This window comes from Staurois parvus, unplaced genomic scaffold (genome assembly GCF_062004578.1).
Source record: "Staurois parvus isolate SC_StPar_1 unplaced genomic scaffold, SC_StPar_1.0 ptg000159l, whole genome shotgun sequence".
NCBI lineage: Eukaryota > Metazoa > Chordata > Amphibia > Anura > Ranidae > Staurois > Staurois parvus.
The window spans coordinates 3187598-3204881 of NW_028317955.1; the positions used below are offsets into that span (position 1 = coordinate 3187598).

At 51.3% G+C, this 17284-nt stretch overlaps 1 pseudogene; it reads left to right on the plus strand.

Moving 5' to 3' along the window:
* Positions 1-2298: 2298 nt before the first annotated feature.
* LOC149463147 (U2 spliceosomal RNA) lies at positions 2299-2391 on the plus strand (annotated as a pseudogene).
* Positions 2392-17284: the final 14893 nt, after the last annotated feature.

The following is a 17284-nucleotide window of genomic DNA, read 5'->3' on the forward strand; positions in this document are numbered from 1 at the left end:
GATGGGACAGTGACTCGGTCCGCATCCAGACCCCAGTCCACCATTTAGTGATGCCTGAGCCATACCATAGTTTGTAGATGCTATAACTTTCACACAAACCAATTAATATGCAGTTATTGGGATTTTTTTTTACCAAAGAAATGTAGAAAAATACATTTTGGCCAAAATTTATGACGAAGTTTGAGGTTTTTTTAACGGCTTATACTATTATTTCAGGTACTTATATAGTGTCGTCAATTTAGGCAGCGCTTTACATATATATTGTACATTCACATCACTCCCTAACCCTCAAGGGGCATACAATCTAAGGTTCCTAACTCACATTCATACATACACATACTAGGGCCAATTTAGATAGGATTTAATTAAACTGCCAGCATGTCTTTGGAGAGTGGGAGGAAACCGAAGTACCCGGAGGAAACCCACACAGGAACAGGGAGAACATGCAAATATGCATTTAGCCACTGTGCTGCCCATGCAAGTTATTGGCCATAAAAGGGACATGAATCAGAAAACATTTCAAAAAGTACAATTTTTAAAGGGGTAGTCATTTTTCATTGCTTAAATTAAAAGAAAATAAATTGAAAAATTCCTTAAATATCATGCCTGGGGGTTCCCCTTAAACTACCTGCAAAGTTGCACATCTGTACAATGTACAGAATCTGCTGCAGCAGGACTGACATTTTAAAAAAATATTTAATTTTTAATTAAAAAAAACAACAAACCAGCGTGGGGTCCCCCCTCCTAGTATATCCTTTAGGAGGAAGGTTAGGAGGGAGCCCACAGTAAAACATGTTTTTTTTTAAAGTGCGTGGGGTTCCCCCTAAAGGCCACACCAGACCCTTTAGGCCTAGTAAGACTTTTAAGGAGAACCCCACCTCCCAAAATTGGGGGATGGGGAAGTGCATGAGGTTCCCCTAAAAGCCATATCAGGCCCTTTAGGCCTGGTAGAACCTTTAAGAGGAACCAAACCCCCTCAGAATGGGGAGGGGAAGCATGGGGGTCCTCCCTATATTCCTACCAGACCCTTGATATGACCATAGGCCTGGCAGGCCAAAAAAAGGAGGGACGAACGAGTGCCCCCCCCCCCCCCCCGGGTCTTACCAGGCCTTGTGCCCACAGCATAGGGACGGTGTTCCCATTCCGATGAGGACAAGGGCCTCTTCCCCACAACCCTGGCCGGGTGGTTGCGGGCAGGAGGTTCATTAGCATCAGGGTACCCCTTTAAATAATGGGGTGCCTTAATGTTGCCTCCCCTTGTGAATGAGTAAGGGGCACTTGTACCCCTACCCTTGTACCCCTACCCTTTCACTAAAGGGTAAAAGAGTGAAAAGATAGAGACCAGAGTTTTGAAAAAATCCTTTATTGAAGAAAAATACAAGTTTTTGACACGTTCTTTATGGGGAAAAAAAACGGTTCCAGCATTGTAATCCATCTTCAATCACGGCGTCCAGCGTTATCACGCCGCTGCCGACTTGCTGAAATGAAAAAAACCTGCCAAGAACTCGCCGCTATCTGACATTTAGGAGTCAAGAGGTAAACAATTGGGTGGGAGCTAGCGGTGACATCATTGCTAGCTCCGGCCAATGGTGTACGTCTGACTGGAAACGGTGAGAACTGTCATCCACTATTGGGCGAAGCTATTGATGATATCACCGCTAGCTGAGACTTTGGCCGATCATGGCTCTTATTGTTAACTCAGCTGTGATTGGTCAAAGTATTGCACCTGACCTGTTGTCAGATGCAATGCTTTGGCCAATTACAATGTGCCGCCAGAGCGTATTACATTGTGGGGCGCGCGGGCAAACGGCCCAGATGTTCATGTGTTTAGTGAGCACATGAACAACCAATGTTCGACATATAGACCATCCCTAATATACAGCTAAGAGGCTGGAGGTACCACCAAAAGTGCCCCGTTTGTTTGTTTTAGGAGGAATTGGGGGCACGGACTTTGGCTATTGGGAGTAGAAAAGGTCCTGATGTGCGTGGGAATAAACAATGCACCAGGATGTTGTCAGAGAAAGAAATAGCACCTCATCATTGGTGACAGTGGGAGGAATTGTGACCCAACATGAGTGTCATTGGGAGGAATTGTGACCCACCATGAGTGTCATTGGGAGGAATTGTGACCCATCATGAGTGTCATTGGGAGGAATTGTGACCCACCATGAGTGTCATTGGGAGGAATTGTGACCCACCATGAGTGTCATTGGGAGGAATTGTGACCCACCATGAGTGTCATTGGGAGGAATTGTGACCCATCATGAGTGTCATTGGGAGGAATTGTGACCAATCATCATCGCTTCTCGGCCTTTTGGCTAAGATCAAGTGTAGTATCGACCTTGCCTTTAGGGGTGTCCCTGCTTCCAGCTAGGACGTTGAGAACCACTTGTATCTATCCCAGCCATTTGGTCTGTGTGGGGTACCCTCTACTCGGCCTGGTAGGATCGTCGATTAAATTCGGCTTCACCTGCTTGCTGCTATTGGGTTTGAGGCTTAGCCCCCACACAGAACGAGTTTGTGATCTTCCCCCCCCTTGTTCACTCTGCGTTACTACCTCCGGGCAGTAGACGCTCAATAGCCTTTTCAAAGGCTAAGCAAGAGTGAAGCCGCCGAGGAAGAAGAAGGAGAAGGAATCCGCTGAAGACCTCTTGGAAGCCCTCCTGAGAACTCCTCTGCGACAAGATGGGGAAGAATAAGCAAACCGCCAAGAAGCCGCTGACCGCCGCCGCCGCCCCAGCCAAGACTTCGGGAGAAGCCCCCTCCGCCTCCACCTCCACCTCAGAACGCTCCGGCCCTGCAGACGGTCTCCCCCCCCTGGAGCCCTGGATGAAGCAGACAGTCGTGCTGCGACTGAAAGAAGTGGAAGGCAGAGTCCCGGACATGACCCCGGAAGTCTTTGGCAAGAAGATGATCCTGGAACAAGGATTCAGCAAGGCAGAGACCCTGTCGGTGCAGTCCTTCATGAAAGGTATCTTCTTCGTAACTTTTGTATCGTTACAGGTCTGCAGAAGGTACTGGGAGACGGTGAAGACCTCTGGGCCCGATTCCCTTTTCTGCAAGTCTATTGCGAATTCTCCCATTCAAAGGGACGAAAGGCGGATAACGGTGTCCATGAGGAACCCTCACGTCCCCGGAAGAGATATTGCCACCTATCTCCAGAGGTTCTGCGTCGTGTTGAAGGACTCAGTCCGGATACTAGACGCCAATGGCTTCTGGACAGGTAAGTGGGCTGTGTTTTGCAGATTGCTGAGAGATCGTCCCGCTGGAGATCTCCAACACCTGCAACAGTGCTTCTCCCTGGGAGCGTCAGCAGGACTCCTACATTACCCGGATCAACCCCAGTCATGCCGCAGGTGCGGACAGCCGGGGCACGAGGGTAAGGATTGCCATGTGCTTCCATGTAGATTCTGCCAGTCTGCAGGTCACGAGACCAAGGATTGCCCGAGGTCCAAAACCTGCAACCTCTGTGGACGGTCAGAGCACGTCTACAGGGACTGCCCAGAGAGAAGCAGGACGTATGCTGGGGCCCTGAGTAAGGGCCCTGCTGCCAAACCAGCGCCACAGAAGCCTCAGAAGGACCCAGGTAAGAGGAACCCCCCTCCCCCCACCCCAGCCCCCCCTACCCCTCCGGTGCCGGAGGCCGCCCCCCCCGACCCTGGTCCCCCTGCCCCCCCCGCCCCTGGCCCTCCTGCCCCCCCTGCCCCTCCTGCCCCCCCTACCCCTTGCCCTCCTGCCCTTTGCCCCCCTGCCCCACCCCTCCCGGGCCCAGTTCCACCCCCCCGACCTGTCCTCACAGGAGGATTTCCCGCCCCTTCACCCTGCCACCACCGTCAGCAGCTCTGCGGCGGGGTACAGGAAGCGGAAGAAGGAGCAGGCCAGCCCGGCGGCGGAGGACGCCTCCACCGCCACCAAACGGCCTGCCGTCCTCCAGAATGTCGCAGGTCCCGACCCCGTCGGGGAGGACCTCGACACGCTGGAGGAGGAGGAGGTGGAAGAAGAAATGGCTCTGACCAGGTCGGAACCAGATCTCTCCAACGACTTCGATGAGGTCCTCAACGAGGTCCTCAACCAGATCGGTCTGAGCCAGGACATTGGTCAGGCTGCAGAGGTCACAGAGGTCGCCCCCCCTCTCCAGGGGAGGTAAGCACAGCCCCTGCCGACTAACCCCTTCATCTCTTTCCCATGATGGCTGAGATCTCTATCTTTTCCATTAATGTGAGGAGCATCAAGGATGTGTCTAGGAGGCAGACTGTGCTGACCTTTCTTTCCACACAGCAGAGTGATGTCTACATGCTTCAGGAGTGCGCCCTTCCCCCTCTGAGGAGGTACACTCATTTGTCCTCCCAGTGGACCCACGGTCCCTCCTACTGGTCTGGGGGTGGCGATTGCAAGTCTGCAGGGGTAGCGGTTCTTATCAGAGGAGGTCGTTTCACTGTTGACTCCGTCCAAGAGCTCGTCTGTGGCCGCCTTTTGGTCATAGACGGCTCATGGGCGGGGGAGCCCGTTAGGCTCATCAACGTGTACGCCTCCCCGGAGAAGAACGCGCGGCTGGAGCTTTTCCAAACCCTGCGGACGCAACTCGTCACAACGAGAACAGTAGTAATCGGCGGTGATTTTAACTGTCCGATAGGAGGATGGGCGCAGCTCCAGCATGTACGCTAAACTCGACGCCACCTCGAAGCTGCTCCGGGAGGTGATTGCGGAGGCTTCCCTGCAGCACGCCGTGGGATCCGTGGGGCGCGGTTCCGTGAACTACTCATGGAGCCGCCCCGACGGGTCTGTGCGTTCCAGGATTGACTTTGTGCTCACCTCTAGGGCAGTCAGGCACCGCGGGTTCTCCATGGTTCCCTGCTTTTTCTCTGACCACAGGGCCATTCACTTTCGGGGTGACCTGGGAGAGGGCTTTGCCCCGGGCCCAGGCTCCTGGAAGCTGAATTGCACCCTGCTGGACGACGAGGAACTGCTAGCGGAGCTCAGGGAAATCTACGGTGCCTGGCGAGAGGAGAAGTCTTTCTTTCCCAAGGTAAGCGACTGGTGGGAGTTCGTGAAAGTCAAGCTGCGCAGCTTCTTTCAGGCCAGGGGACGCCAGCAAGTGTGTGCCAGGAGGAGGGAACTCAGGAGACTGCAGCGTCAGCTGCAATCCCTGCAGGACCTTCACCTCTGTGGCTGGGACGTGAGGCAAGACCTGGAGGACACCAAGAAGAGCTTGAAAAAGCACTTTGAGGAAGAATCCAGGCACATTGTCTTCCGTGCCAAGGTGGAGCATCTAGAGAAAGGTGAGAAGTGTAACTCTTTCTTTTTCAGGAAACTCCACTCAGGACACACACCCCTGTCGGAGCTGCGTGACAAGACCGGAACGCTCCAGAAAGGGAAGGAGGCCGTGATGGAAGTGGTCAGCGACTACTACACCGACCTCTACTCCCCCAAAGAAACAGACACGGCAGCAGCCGACAGGTTCTTGTCAGGTATCTCTAATGCTATTGATCCTGCAGGTTTGTCGGCCACCAACGCCCCCTTGACGTTGGAGGAGCTGCACTCTGCCGCTAAATCCTTTAGGCGAGGCAGGACCCCGGGCTACGACGGTCTCCCAGCGGAGCTCTATGTAGCGCTGTGGGATCTCGTGGGCCCGGACCTGCTCGAGCTGTACGAGGAGATGGTGGTGGAGGGCAAGATGCCTCCTTCGTTGAGAGAGGGGATGATCACGATCCTGTACAAGCGTAAGGGGGAGAGATGTGACTTGAAAAATTGGCGTCCCATTTCTCTCCTGAACGTGGACTACAAGATCCTCGCCAAAGTCATGGCGAACAGGCTGAAGGCTGTCATCGGACAGATAATCCACCCGGATCAGACTTGTGGCATTCCTGGCCGCAGGATTGCGGACAGCCTAGCGCTTTGTCCGGGACACGGTCCAATACATCAAAGACCGCCGTGTGCACGCGGCCCTGGTCAGTCTTGACCAGGAAAAGGCCTTTGACCGTGTCTCCCATGGGTTTATGTGCAGAGCCCTGCGCAGGTTTGGTCTTGGGGAAATGTTCTGTTCGTATGTGGATATTATGTATAACGACATTTGTAGTTCCGTGCAGGTGAACGGCTGGAAAACTGACCCCTTCCCGGTCCTCTCCGGGGTCAGACAAGGCTGCCCTCTCTCACCTCTGCTTTTTGTTTGCTGTATAGAGCTCTTCGCCGAATGCATCAGACGGAATCCAGAGATTGGGGGAATCACCGCACCGGGACCAGACAGACGGGAAGTGAAGTGCTCGCTCTACATGGACGACGTGACGGTGTTCTGTGCCAACCAGCGCTCCATCGACCTGCTCGTCCAGACCTGCGAGGACTTCGGCCAAGCTTCGGGGGCAAAGGTCAACTGCGGGAAGTCGGAAGTCATGCTCTTCGGAAAGTGGTTCCTGCCTTCTTCGGCATCCATGCCCTTTGGCATCAAGACAGACTTCATGAAAATTTTGGGAGTTTGGTTTGGTGCCGAGGGCGCAGCCCTGAAGTCTTGGGAGGAGAGACTGGCTAAGATGCGTCAGAAATTTGGACTTTGGAGCCTCAGAGACCTCACCATCGAAGGGAAGACACTGGTACTCCGCAGCGAGATTCTCCCTGTGTTGCAGTACCTCGCCCAGGCCTGGCCCCCACGGGTCAACACCTGTAAGGCCATCACCAGGGCGGCGTTTCACTTCATCTGGGGCTCCAAGATGGACAGAGTGAAGCGGGCAGTCATGTTCAAGGAACCCCTCAAGGGCGGTAAGGGCGTGCCCGACATCGCCACCCAACTGAGGGTGTTCTTTGCTTGCAACTGCATCCGCAGAACTTTGCCCAAAAGGATTATGGACTCTGGCGGGAACGCAATGTCACGCTTCTTCCTGTTGCCTCTCTGGAGGTCCCTCGGGTGGGACACTTGGGATAGTTCCATCCCCTACAACTGGGACACTCCTTGGTACTACTTGGATACCTTCAAGTTCATCAAGGAGCAGGGGCTGCAGGGAGTCAAGCCTGACTTGTGGAAACCAAAGACCATCTACAAGCTTATCAGAGCAAGTGACATTTTGGAGTCGGTTCCAGGCCTGCCTTCAGACACCTGGTGGTCTGGAGGAATGTTTCTTCCAACATTCTCACCAACAGGCACAAAGACCTGGCATGGATGGCAATCCAGGGGGGGTTGCCTCTCAGGACATTTATGCATGCCAGGAACCTGAGCAGATACAGACACTGCCCCTTCTGCATCATCCACGAGGAAACGTCTCACCACGTTTTCTGGGAGTGCTCTTTTGCTCAGGCCCTGTTGGGGGCCCTGGAACCTGAACTCAAGGACTTTGTACCACAGTCAGCCATCACACACTTTGGGGTGTTGAATGGACTATTCTGTGGAACTTTTTCTCTGGGTGACATTGACGGCGCCTGGCGGGTGCTGTGTTGTTTTAAGGACGCTTTATGGTGCGCCAGAAAGCACCTCATCCACCAGCGGGAGAGGATGTCCATTGAGGACTGTCGCAGACTGGTCCTCAGTCTGCTCAGAGACTATACCTTGATGGACTTTAAGGAGGAAGAGGACGTCTGAAGATTTCCCCTTCCCCCTACTCCCCCTTGCGTGTCTTTGTCCCTTCAATAAAGCTTCGGGCCTGTGTTTTCCCCCTTTTTACCCCCTCCCCCCCCCCCCACACACCCGATGCTTGTTGTATAGTGTAACAGTCGGTTTTCGTTTTTGCATGATTTTGTGACATTAGGAAAAGTACTGTGTATTAGGATGCTATGGTTTCAGGGTAAGCGGCGCCATGCACGACGTGTTGGTCTGGAGGTTCTTCCTCTACGCACATCACGTCAGGCATCATACCGCTGAGCGAATGTATTTATTTCTGAATGTATTTATCGTATGCTTGCAACTGTATTGCTATGTGGTGCGCTGCGTCGCAGTATAGGGTGAGATGTACCCCGATTACAAGTATCATGTTGTTTTTTATACTTTCTGTAATAAAAGTATCTTTTCAATCAAAAAATGAGTGTCGTTGGGAGGAATTGTGACCCACCATGAGTGTCATTGGGAGGAATTGTGACTCATCATGAGTGTCATTGGGAGGAATTGTGACCCATCATTGGTGTCATTGGGAGGAATTGTGACCATTCATTAGTGTCATTGGGAGGAATTGTGACCATTCATTAGTGTCATTGGGAGGAATTGTGACCATTCATTAGTGTCATTGGGAGGAATTGTGACCCACCGTGAGTGTCATTGAAGGAATTGTGACCCACCGTGAGTGTCATTGGGAGGAATTGTGACCCATCGTGCGTGTCATTGGGAGGAATTGTGACCCACCGTGAGTGTCATTGGGAGGAATTGTGACCCACCGTGAGTGTCATTGGGAGGAATTGTGACCCACCGTGAGTGTCATTGGGAGGAATTGTGACCCACCGTGAGTGTCATTGGGAGGAATTGTGACCCATCGTGAGTGTCATTGGGAGGAATTGTGACCCACCGTGAGTGTCATTGGGAGGAATTGTGACCCATCGTGCGTGTCATTGGGAGGAATTGTGACCCACCGGGAGTGTCATTGGGAGGAATTGTGAGCTACCGTGAGTGTCATTGGGAGGAATTGTGACCCACCGTGAGTATCATTGGGAGGAATTGTGACCCACCGTGAGTGTCATTGGGAGGAATTGTGACCCACCGTGAGTGTCATTGGGAGGAATTGTGACCCATCGTGCGTGTCATTGGGAGGAATTGTGACCCACCGTGAGTGTCATTGGGAGGAATTGTGACCCACCGTGAGTGTCATTGGGAGGAATTGTGACCCACCGTGAGTGTCATTGGGAGGAATTGTGACCCACCGTGAGTGTCATTGGGAGGAATTGTGACCCACCGTGAGTGTCATTGGGAGGAATTGTGACCCATCGTGAGTGTCATTGGGAGGAATTGTGACCCACCGTGAGTGTCATTGGGAGGAATTGTGACCCATCGTGAGTGTCATTGGGAGGAATTGTGACCCATCGTGAGTGTCATTGGGAGGAATTGTGACCCACCGTGAGTGTCATTGGGAGGAATTGTGACCCATCGTGAGTGTCATTGGGAGGAATTGTGACCCATCGTGAGTGTCATTGGGAGGAATTGTGACCCACCGGGAGTGTCATTGGGAGGAATTGTGACCCATCGTGAGTGTCATTGGGAGGAATTGTGACCCATCGTTAGTGTCATTGGGAGGATTTGTAACCCATCATTAGAGTCATTGGGAGGAATTGTGACCCACCATGAGTGTCATTGGGAGGAATTGTGACCCATCATTAGTGTCATTGGGCCCTATTACTGCTGTTATTGGAAGGAATTATGACCGTTTTTGGTGTCATTGGGAGGAATTATGACCCATCGTTGGTGTCAATGGGCCCCATTACTGTTGTCATTGGAAGGAATTGCGACCCAACATTGGCGTCATTGGGAGGAATTGCGCCCCATCGTTGGCGTCATTGGGAGGAATTGTGACCCATCGTTGGTGTCATTGGGAGGAATTGTGACCCATCATGAGTGTCATTGGGAGAAATTGTGACCCATCATGAGTGTCATTGGGAGGAATTATGACCGTCTTTGGTGTCATGGGGAGGAATTGTGACCCATCGTTGGTGTCAATGGGCCCCATTACTGTTGTCATTGGGAGGAATTGCGACCCATCGTTGGTATCACTGAGAGGAATTGTGACCCATCGTTGGTGTCATTGAGAGGGACTGTGAAGCTTCGTTGGTGTCATTGGGAGGAATTGTGACCCATTGTTGGTGTCATTGGGAGGAATTGTGACCCATCGTTGGTGTCATTGGGCATAATTACTGCTCTCATTGGGAGGAAATGCGCCCCTTCATTGGTGCCAGTAGGGGGAATTATGTCTCTTTGTTGCCATCAGTGGATGGAATAGTGCCCCAAGGGCTGGACAAAGGGCCGCAGTTTGGAGACCACGGCTGTAGAAGATGGAAAACCTTTTCTTCCTGAGATCAGTTCCACTGTAAAAGAATGAGGTGTGTCACCAGATTCCATATTTCCTTCCAATCCAAACAGCTGGATCTCTATGATTGGAGGAGAGAAGACATGGCAATGTATGGGGGTCACTGTCATCACTCAGAGCGTCCCGCTACAAAGACAAGTCTACACCCCCCACAGGGGACTAGGGGGAGGAGGAGGAGCCAGTACCCCCCCCCCCCCCATCTATACACACCTTACCTCTCACCATATACATCGTACTCCATACCAATCCCGGGATCTATTCATCCATCCTATGGGGAGTGTTGTGCACCCCTCCCCTCCCCCATCACACCACCCACCACAATGACCCCCACATCCACATCTACACTATGGGGAGCTCAGAGGGAACCCTGGAAACCATCCTACCCCATGTTCTCTACTGCACCCAATGGGTCCCCCTGTGGTCCTTATATGCTCTCCTATACCCCACAGCACACCCCATGTATCCCCATACACTCTCCATGTGTCCCCATACCCTTTCATAAACACCATAGCACACCCCATATGTTTCCTACACACTCTTCTACATCACAGCGCACTCCAGGTGTCCCCCATACACTCTCCTATACCCCCAAACACACTCCATGCAACCCCCATAAACTCTCCTATACCCCGTAGCGCACTCAATGCATCCCCCATACACTCTCGTATACCCCATAACACACTCCATGCGTCCCCTATTCAACACTATAACACACTCCACACATCTACCATACACTATCCTAAACCCCATAACACACTCCATGCATCCCCCATACACTGTCCTATACCCCATAACGCACTCCCATGCATCCCCCATACACACTCCATATGTCCCCCATACACTCTCCTATATCCCAAAGCGCACTAAACGCCTTCTCCATAACCCAGTCCATTAGTCCACCGTACAGTCTCCATGATACACTCCATGCGTCCACACACATTCTCCTATACCCCGTAATGCACTCCATGTGTCCCCCATAACACACTCTATAAATCTCTCATATACTTGTCTATATCCCATAACGCACTCCCATGCATCCCCCATACACACTCCAAGCGTCCCCATACACTTTCCTATACCCTGTAACACACTCCATGCGTCCCCCATACGCTCTCCTATACCCCATAACAACATGCGTCCTCCACACATTGTCCGATACCCCATAACACCCTCCATGTGTTCCCATACTCTTCTATACCCCCTAACACACACCTTGTGTCCTTTATACACTGCCCTACACCCCACAACATACTCCATGCATCCCACATACACTCTCCATAACACACTCTGTGTTGCCCATAAACTCTTCTAAACTCGGAAAGCACTCCATGCGTCCCCCATACACTCTCCTATACCCCAAAGTGCAGTCTATGCCTTCTCCATAACACACTCTGTGCGTCCCCATACATTCTCCTATACCCCGTAATGCATTCCATGTGTCCCTCATACACTCTTGTATACCCAATAACACACTCCATGCATCCCCTATTCACCATCCATAACACATTCCACGCATCTACCATACACTGTCCTATATCCCATAACACACTCCATGCATAACCCATACTCTCCTATACCCCGAAATGCACTCCATGCGTCCCCCATACACTCTCCTATATCCCGTAACCCACTCAATGTGTCCCCCATTCACTCTCGTATACCCCATAACACACTCCATGCGTCCCCTGTTCACCATCCATAACACACTCCACGGATCTATCATACACCATCATATACCCTATAACACACTCCATGCATCCCCCATACACTGTCCTATACCCCATAATGCACTCCCATGCGTCCTCCATACACACCTATAACCCCATAAAACACTCCATGCATCCCCTATACACTCTCATATATCCCATAACACACTCCATGGGTCCTCCATACATTCTCCTTTACCCCATAACACACTCCATGTGTCCCCCGTACACATTCCTATACCCTGTAATGCACTCCATGCGTCCCCCATACACTCTACATAACTCACTCCATGAGTCCCCCATACACTCTCCTATACCCCATAACACTCCATGCATCCCCCATACACTCTCCAATACCCCATAACACTCCATGCATCCCCCATACACTCTCCATAAAACACTCCATGCATCCCCTATACACTCTCATATATCCCATAACACACTCCATGGGTCCTCCATACATTCTCCTTTACCCCATAACACTCCATGCATCCCCTATACATTCTCCTCTCTCCCTTAATACACTCCATGCATCCCTCATTCATTCTCTTATACTCAACACATTCCATGCGTCCCCATTCACTCTCCATAACTTACTCCATGTATCCCGCATACACTCTCCATAACACACTCCATGCGTCCACCATACACTCTGCATAACATACTTCATGTGTCCCCCATACACTCTCCTATACCTAACACACTCCACACTCTCTTATACCCCATAGCGCACTCCATACGTTCCCCATACACTCTCCATAACAAACTGCATGCATCCTCCATACAATCTCCAAAACACACTCCATGCGTCCCCAACACACCCCTCCATATTCCCTGCACACTCCATGCATTCTCAACTATCCTATACCCCATACACTCTCCATAACAAACTCCATCCATCCTCCATACAATCTCCAAAACACACTCCATGCGTCTCCAACGCACCCCTCCATATTCCCTGCACACTCCATGCAGTCCCCACAACACACTCCATGCGCCCCCCCCATACACCCCTCCATACTTCCAGCACATTCCATGCAGTCAGTAGTCCTCTGTCCTCCTCGTTCTTCTGGGTCTTTCCATGCCCCGCCCACGTACACCGCTCTGTACCGCCCCCCGGCACTCTACGGCATGTAATGGATCCGCCCTGACAAGTGACTCACCTATGACACTCCGCCCCTCTACTATACAACCCAACCACAGACTTCCGGAAAGTGTTTGTGTTTGAAGAACTTTTTTCCGATTCATTCTTGGAAGTGTCATTCAGAGCTGTGCCGTCTGCCTTTAGATAGTGGAAGATCCAGGCACGGAGGACTACAACTCCCAGAAGGAAGCGCGCCCTATTAATGCCCAACCTAAACCGAATCAAGAATCAGGAAGGCAGAATCCCCACCCATATCGGGGCAGTGCTCCACTTCTATCGGTGGTGGGCGCGATTTGTCAGCTACAGATGGAGCTGACCGGGGTGCTGGAGGCACAGGTCTGATGCTAATAGGAGCCGGGCGGGCGCTAGCAGGGAGCAAGGCGGGCAGAGGTTAGGCGCTAACATTGCGCTGGGCATGAGCCGTGTTTGTCCAGTCATGTTGGTACCTCTAGCGCCTCCTCTCGCCTCTCCCGCTTTCTCGGTAGTTGACAAGCTCCGCCCACAAGCTCTAGAAGTGGAGCGTCGCACTCAAGGATAGATTATGGGCGGAGATTCCGTCATGCCTCTTCCTGATTCGCTAATGGCGCTCAGGGCAGGGAGAAGGGAGGTGCTAGTAGTGGATGGAATCATATCGCAGGGTAGGAAGCCCCCACTGACTGTAGGGTCGGGCATTCCCTGCCCCACTGGAAACGCCTACAAAGGGGAGTGGCCACGTCGTAGCTCCGCCTAGTCACACGGACGTTCGATCTCCTCCAAATCAAATGGACACACAGCGATCGGTCGGTGGGTTGTGATGTGGCAGCGTGGTCGGAAAAACCGAGCCGGGATCGGTCCCCCTCAGTCCCCCATGAAATGACTGGATTCTTCCTGTGTCTGGGTTTTCCTCCTAATAAAGAACTTTTTCCCACTGTGGTGTCTTTCGTCTCTATTGCTGGATTGGATGGTTGTGAAGGAGTAACAAGGTGTACTATGTACCCCATACTGTTCCACGGAGGGGGCGGGATCTGGGGCCCTCTTACTTTTCAGGGGACTTCCACATTCTGATAAGTCACCCACCGAACCCCACAACCACCGGCCCAGAGTTGTGAGGAAGAGGCCCTTGTCCTCATCAACATGGGGGCCGGCTACTGTGCCTGGGGTCACCCCTGCCAGGGATCCCCCATGTTGAGGCCATGTGGCCCGGTAAGATTCAGGAGGGGGGGGGGGGCTGCATGCCCATCCCCCCCTTTCCCGGCCTGCCAGGCATTGTGCTCGGATGAAGGGTCTGGTAGGGCTTCTGGGGGGAACCCTACGCTAAATTTTTCACTGGTGTTCCCCTTAAAAGCTTTACCAAATCTGAAGGGCCTGGTATGACATCTGGGGGGGCACCTCCGCATTTTGTTTTATGGGGTCTGATATGGGGGACCCCATGGATGTTTTTGAAATTCCAGTCAGACTAGTCTTAAAGAACCTGCTATGGCTTTTTTGGGGGGACTATACACACATTTGTCACATTTATAGGGCCTGGTGTGGCTTTTAGTGGGGACCACACACATATTTTGGGAATTCTAGTCAGAGCAGAGCTAAAGGGCCTGGCATGGCTTTTGGGGGAGCGCGTGCATATTTTTGGATTTTCAGCCAGAGAAGACCTAAAGGGCATGGTATGGCTTTTGACCCCATTCATTTTTGGGGGTTCCAGTCAGGCCAGGCCTAAAGAGTCCAGTATGGCTTTTGGTGGGAGGGGTACACATGCATAACTTTGGGGGGCCACTCACTTCAGACCTAAAATGTCTGGTTTGGGTTGTTTTGATGAAGCGGGGGGAGGGTTGCAGTAAGACCAGACCTGAAGGGCCTGGTATGACTTTTGGCAGGGAGGGACCCCACGCCATTTTGAGGGGTTCCAGTCACATCAGACCTTAAGGGCCTTGTAGGACTTTTGGGGGACCTACAGTGAAGGAAATAAGTATTTGATCCCATGCTGGTTTTGAATGTTTGCCCACTCACAAAGAAATGATCAGTCTAAAAATCAAATGGTAGGTGTATTGTAACACAGAGACAGAATAGCAACAAAAATTTCAAAAGAAATGCATGTCTAACAAATGATGCACTGATTTGCATGTTCATGAGGGAAATAAGTATTTGATTACCCTCACAAAACAGTACTTGGTGGCCAATCCCTTGTTGGCAATCACATGTTTTCACCACCATGTTTGACAGTTGGGATGGTGTTCTTGGGGTCATAGGCAGCATTCCTCCTCCTACAAACACGGTGAGTTGAATTGATGCCAAAGAGCTTGATTTTGGTCTCATCTGACCACAGCACTTTCAACCAGTCCTCCTCTGCATCATTCAGATGATCAGTGGAAAACTTCAGACGGTCCTGGACATGTGCTTTCTTGAGCAGAGGGACCTTGCGGGCACTGCAGGATTTCAATCCTTGTTGGCGTAGTGTGCTACCAATTGTTTTCTTGGTGACTGTGGTCCCAGCTGCCTGGAGATCATTGACAAGATCCTCACGTGTGGTTCTGGGGTGATTCCTCACTGTTCTCATCATCATTGACACTCCACGAGGTGAGATCTTGCATGGTGCACCAGATCTAGGGAGACTGACAGTTGTTTTGCGTTTCTTCCATTTGCGAACGATTGCACCAACTGTTGTCGCCTTCTCACCAAGTTGCTTGGCGATAGTTTTGTAGCTCAGTCCAGCCTTGTGTAGGTCTACAGTCTCGTCCCTGACATCCTTGGAAAGCTCTTTGGTCTTCTCCATGGTGGAGAGTTTGGAATCTGATTGTTTCATTGCTCCCATGGACAGGTGTCAGGTAACAAAATGAGATTAGCAGCACACCCTTTAAGAGACTGCTTCTAATCTCAGCTTGTTACCTGTATGAAAGACACCTGGAAGCAAGAAATCCTGCTGAATGATAGGGGATCAAATATGTATTTCGCTCATGAACATGCAAATCAGTGCATCATTTGTTAGACATGCATTTCTTTTGAATGTTTTGTTGCTATTCTGTCTTTCAATGTTACAAGTTTTAGACTGATCATTTCTTTGTGAGTGGGCAAACATTCAAAGTCAGCAGGGGATCAAATACTTATTTCCTTCACTGTATATATCTAACTAGAGCTCAGATACTAATAAGGGCCATGGCTGAAGACATCCCAAAATACCACCATGAAATAGAACGCTCCTCTATCTCTCCTCTCCGACCCCCACAAAGGAAATGATGACAAGGAATAACCACAGGAAAAAACGCACCAAAATGCAATAGGAGAGGAATAAACGCAGATAAACGTTGGTGAATGTGAGAGTTTCTGCACACACGTGTGACGAGTCCTATATGAGAGGAGGAGGGGAGGAGAGGAGTACAGGGATATGGGGGAGGACGTCTCCAATGTCATGGGGCATTCTCTGTGTGCGCCCCCCCAACGCAGGACATTGGTGGGAAGTGAAGCCTTCGGACATGGAGCACACTGCCTTGTACCTGGACAAGGTGGCCAAATGCTGGTGGTGGACTTGAATGGGTCACACTCAGCAGGCACTAGGCCCATCCAAAGCAACAGGTGGGAGATTCCTGCTGCAGCCACTAAGCCAAACATTGCCGCCACGCCATGACTACACCCTTGGACGCTGCCTCTGCAGCTACAGGGGGAGGGGTTGGGGGCCAAGAAAAATGCAGCTCATTCAGGAGGTTTTACTGCCCCTCAACCACTAGTGTGAACAAGTCCTTCTGAAGGGGGTTGAGGCATGGTGCTCCAGGTTTTTAATAGTTAACACATATGGTGTGGAGGTGACATAACTCCTACGAGCCGCCTCTCAAATGCTTTTATAAAGAGATCTCCTGTGGATTGCTTTCAGAAGACAACATGTGTAAACAAGGCCTTAGAGGAATCGCTATCTGACCATAGGCAGGCTGGGGCAGCATGAAGCGTGGGTTCCGTACTTCTATGGAACATCAGGGAAATGTACCGGGAAGGAGATCAAAGCAGGTCAAAGTTCTACCAATTCCCCAGCATTCAGTCCAGCTATCCAGCTCTGAAGATCCAACTAGAAGGAGCCATTCACACCGGAGCATTGCTATCACTTCTAGGGAAATGCATTTTCCCCGCATGTCGGCGTAACACACAAAGCTGGGTACAGCACCACATGTGCCATGACATTTCACGTTGTCACCAGAACAGGAATTCAGAGAAAATGTTCCAATGGAGACACTTGTTCCGGTGACAACTGTCTAAAAGGGGATTTCCCTCACATTGGAAAGATATCCTCTCACATCCTGCTGAGTCTACAGGACAGGAAGTGAAGGGAAATCTCCCTCATGAGACACAAGCAATAAAAAAAGTTACAGCAGTTCCTTACTTAAGGGCTCATTCTACCCTTTTAGCACTCTGAAAAGAGATGTGATGGGTTGCTTTTCAGAGCACATTTTGCCAGGCAATGAGGAAACATTAGGTTATCTCCTCATGGT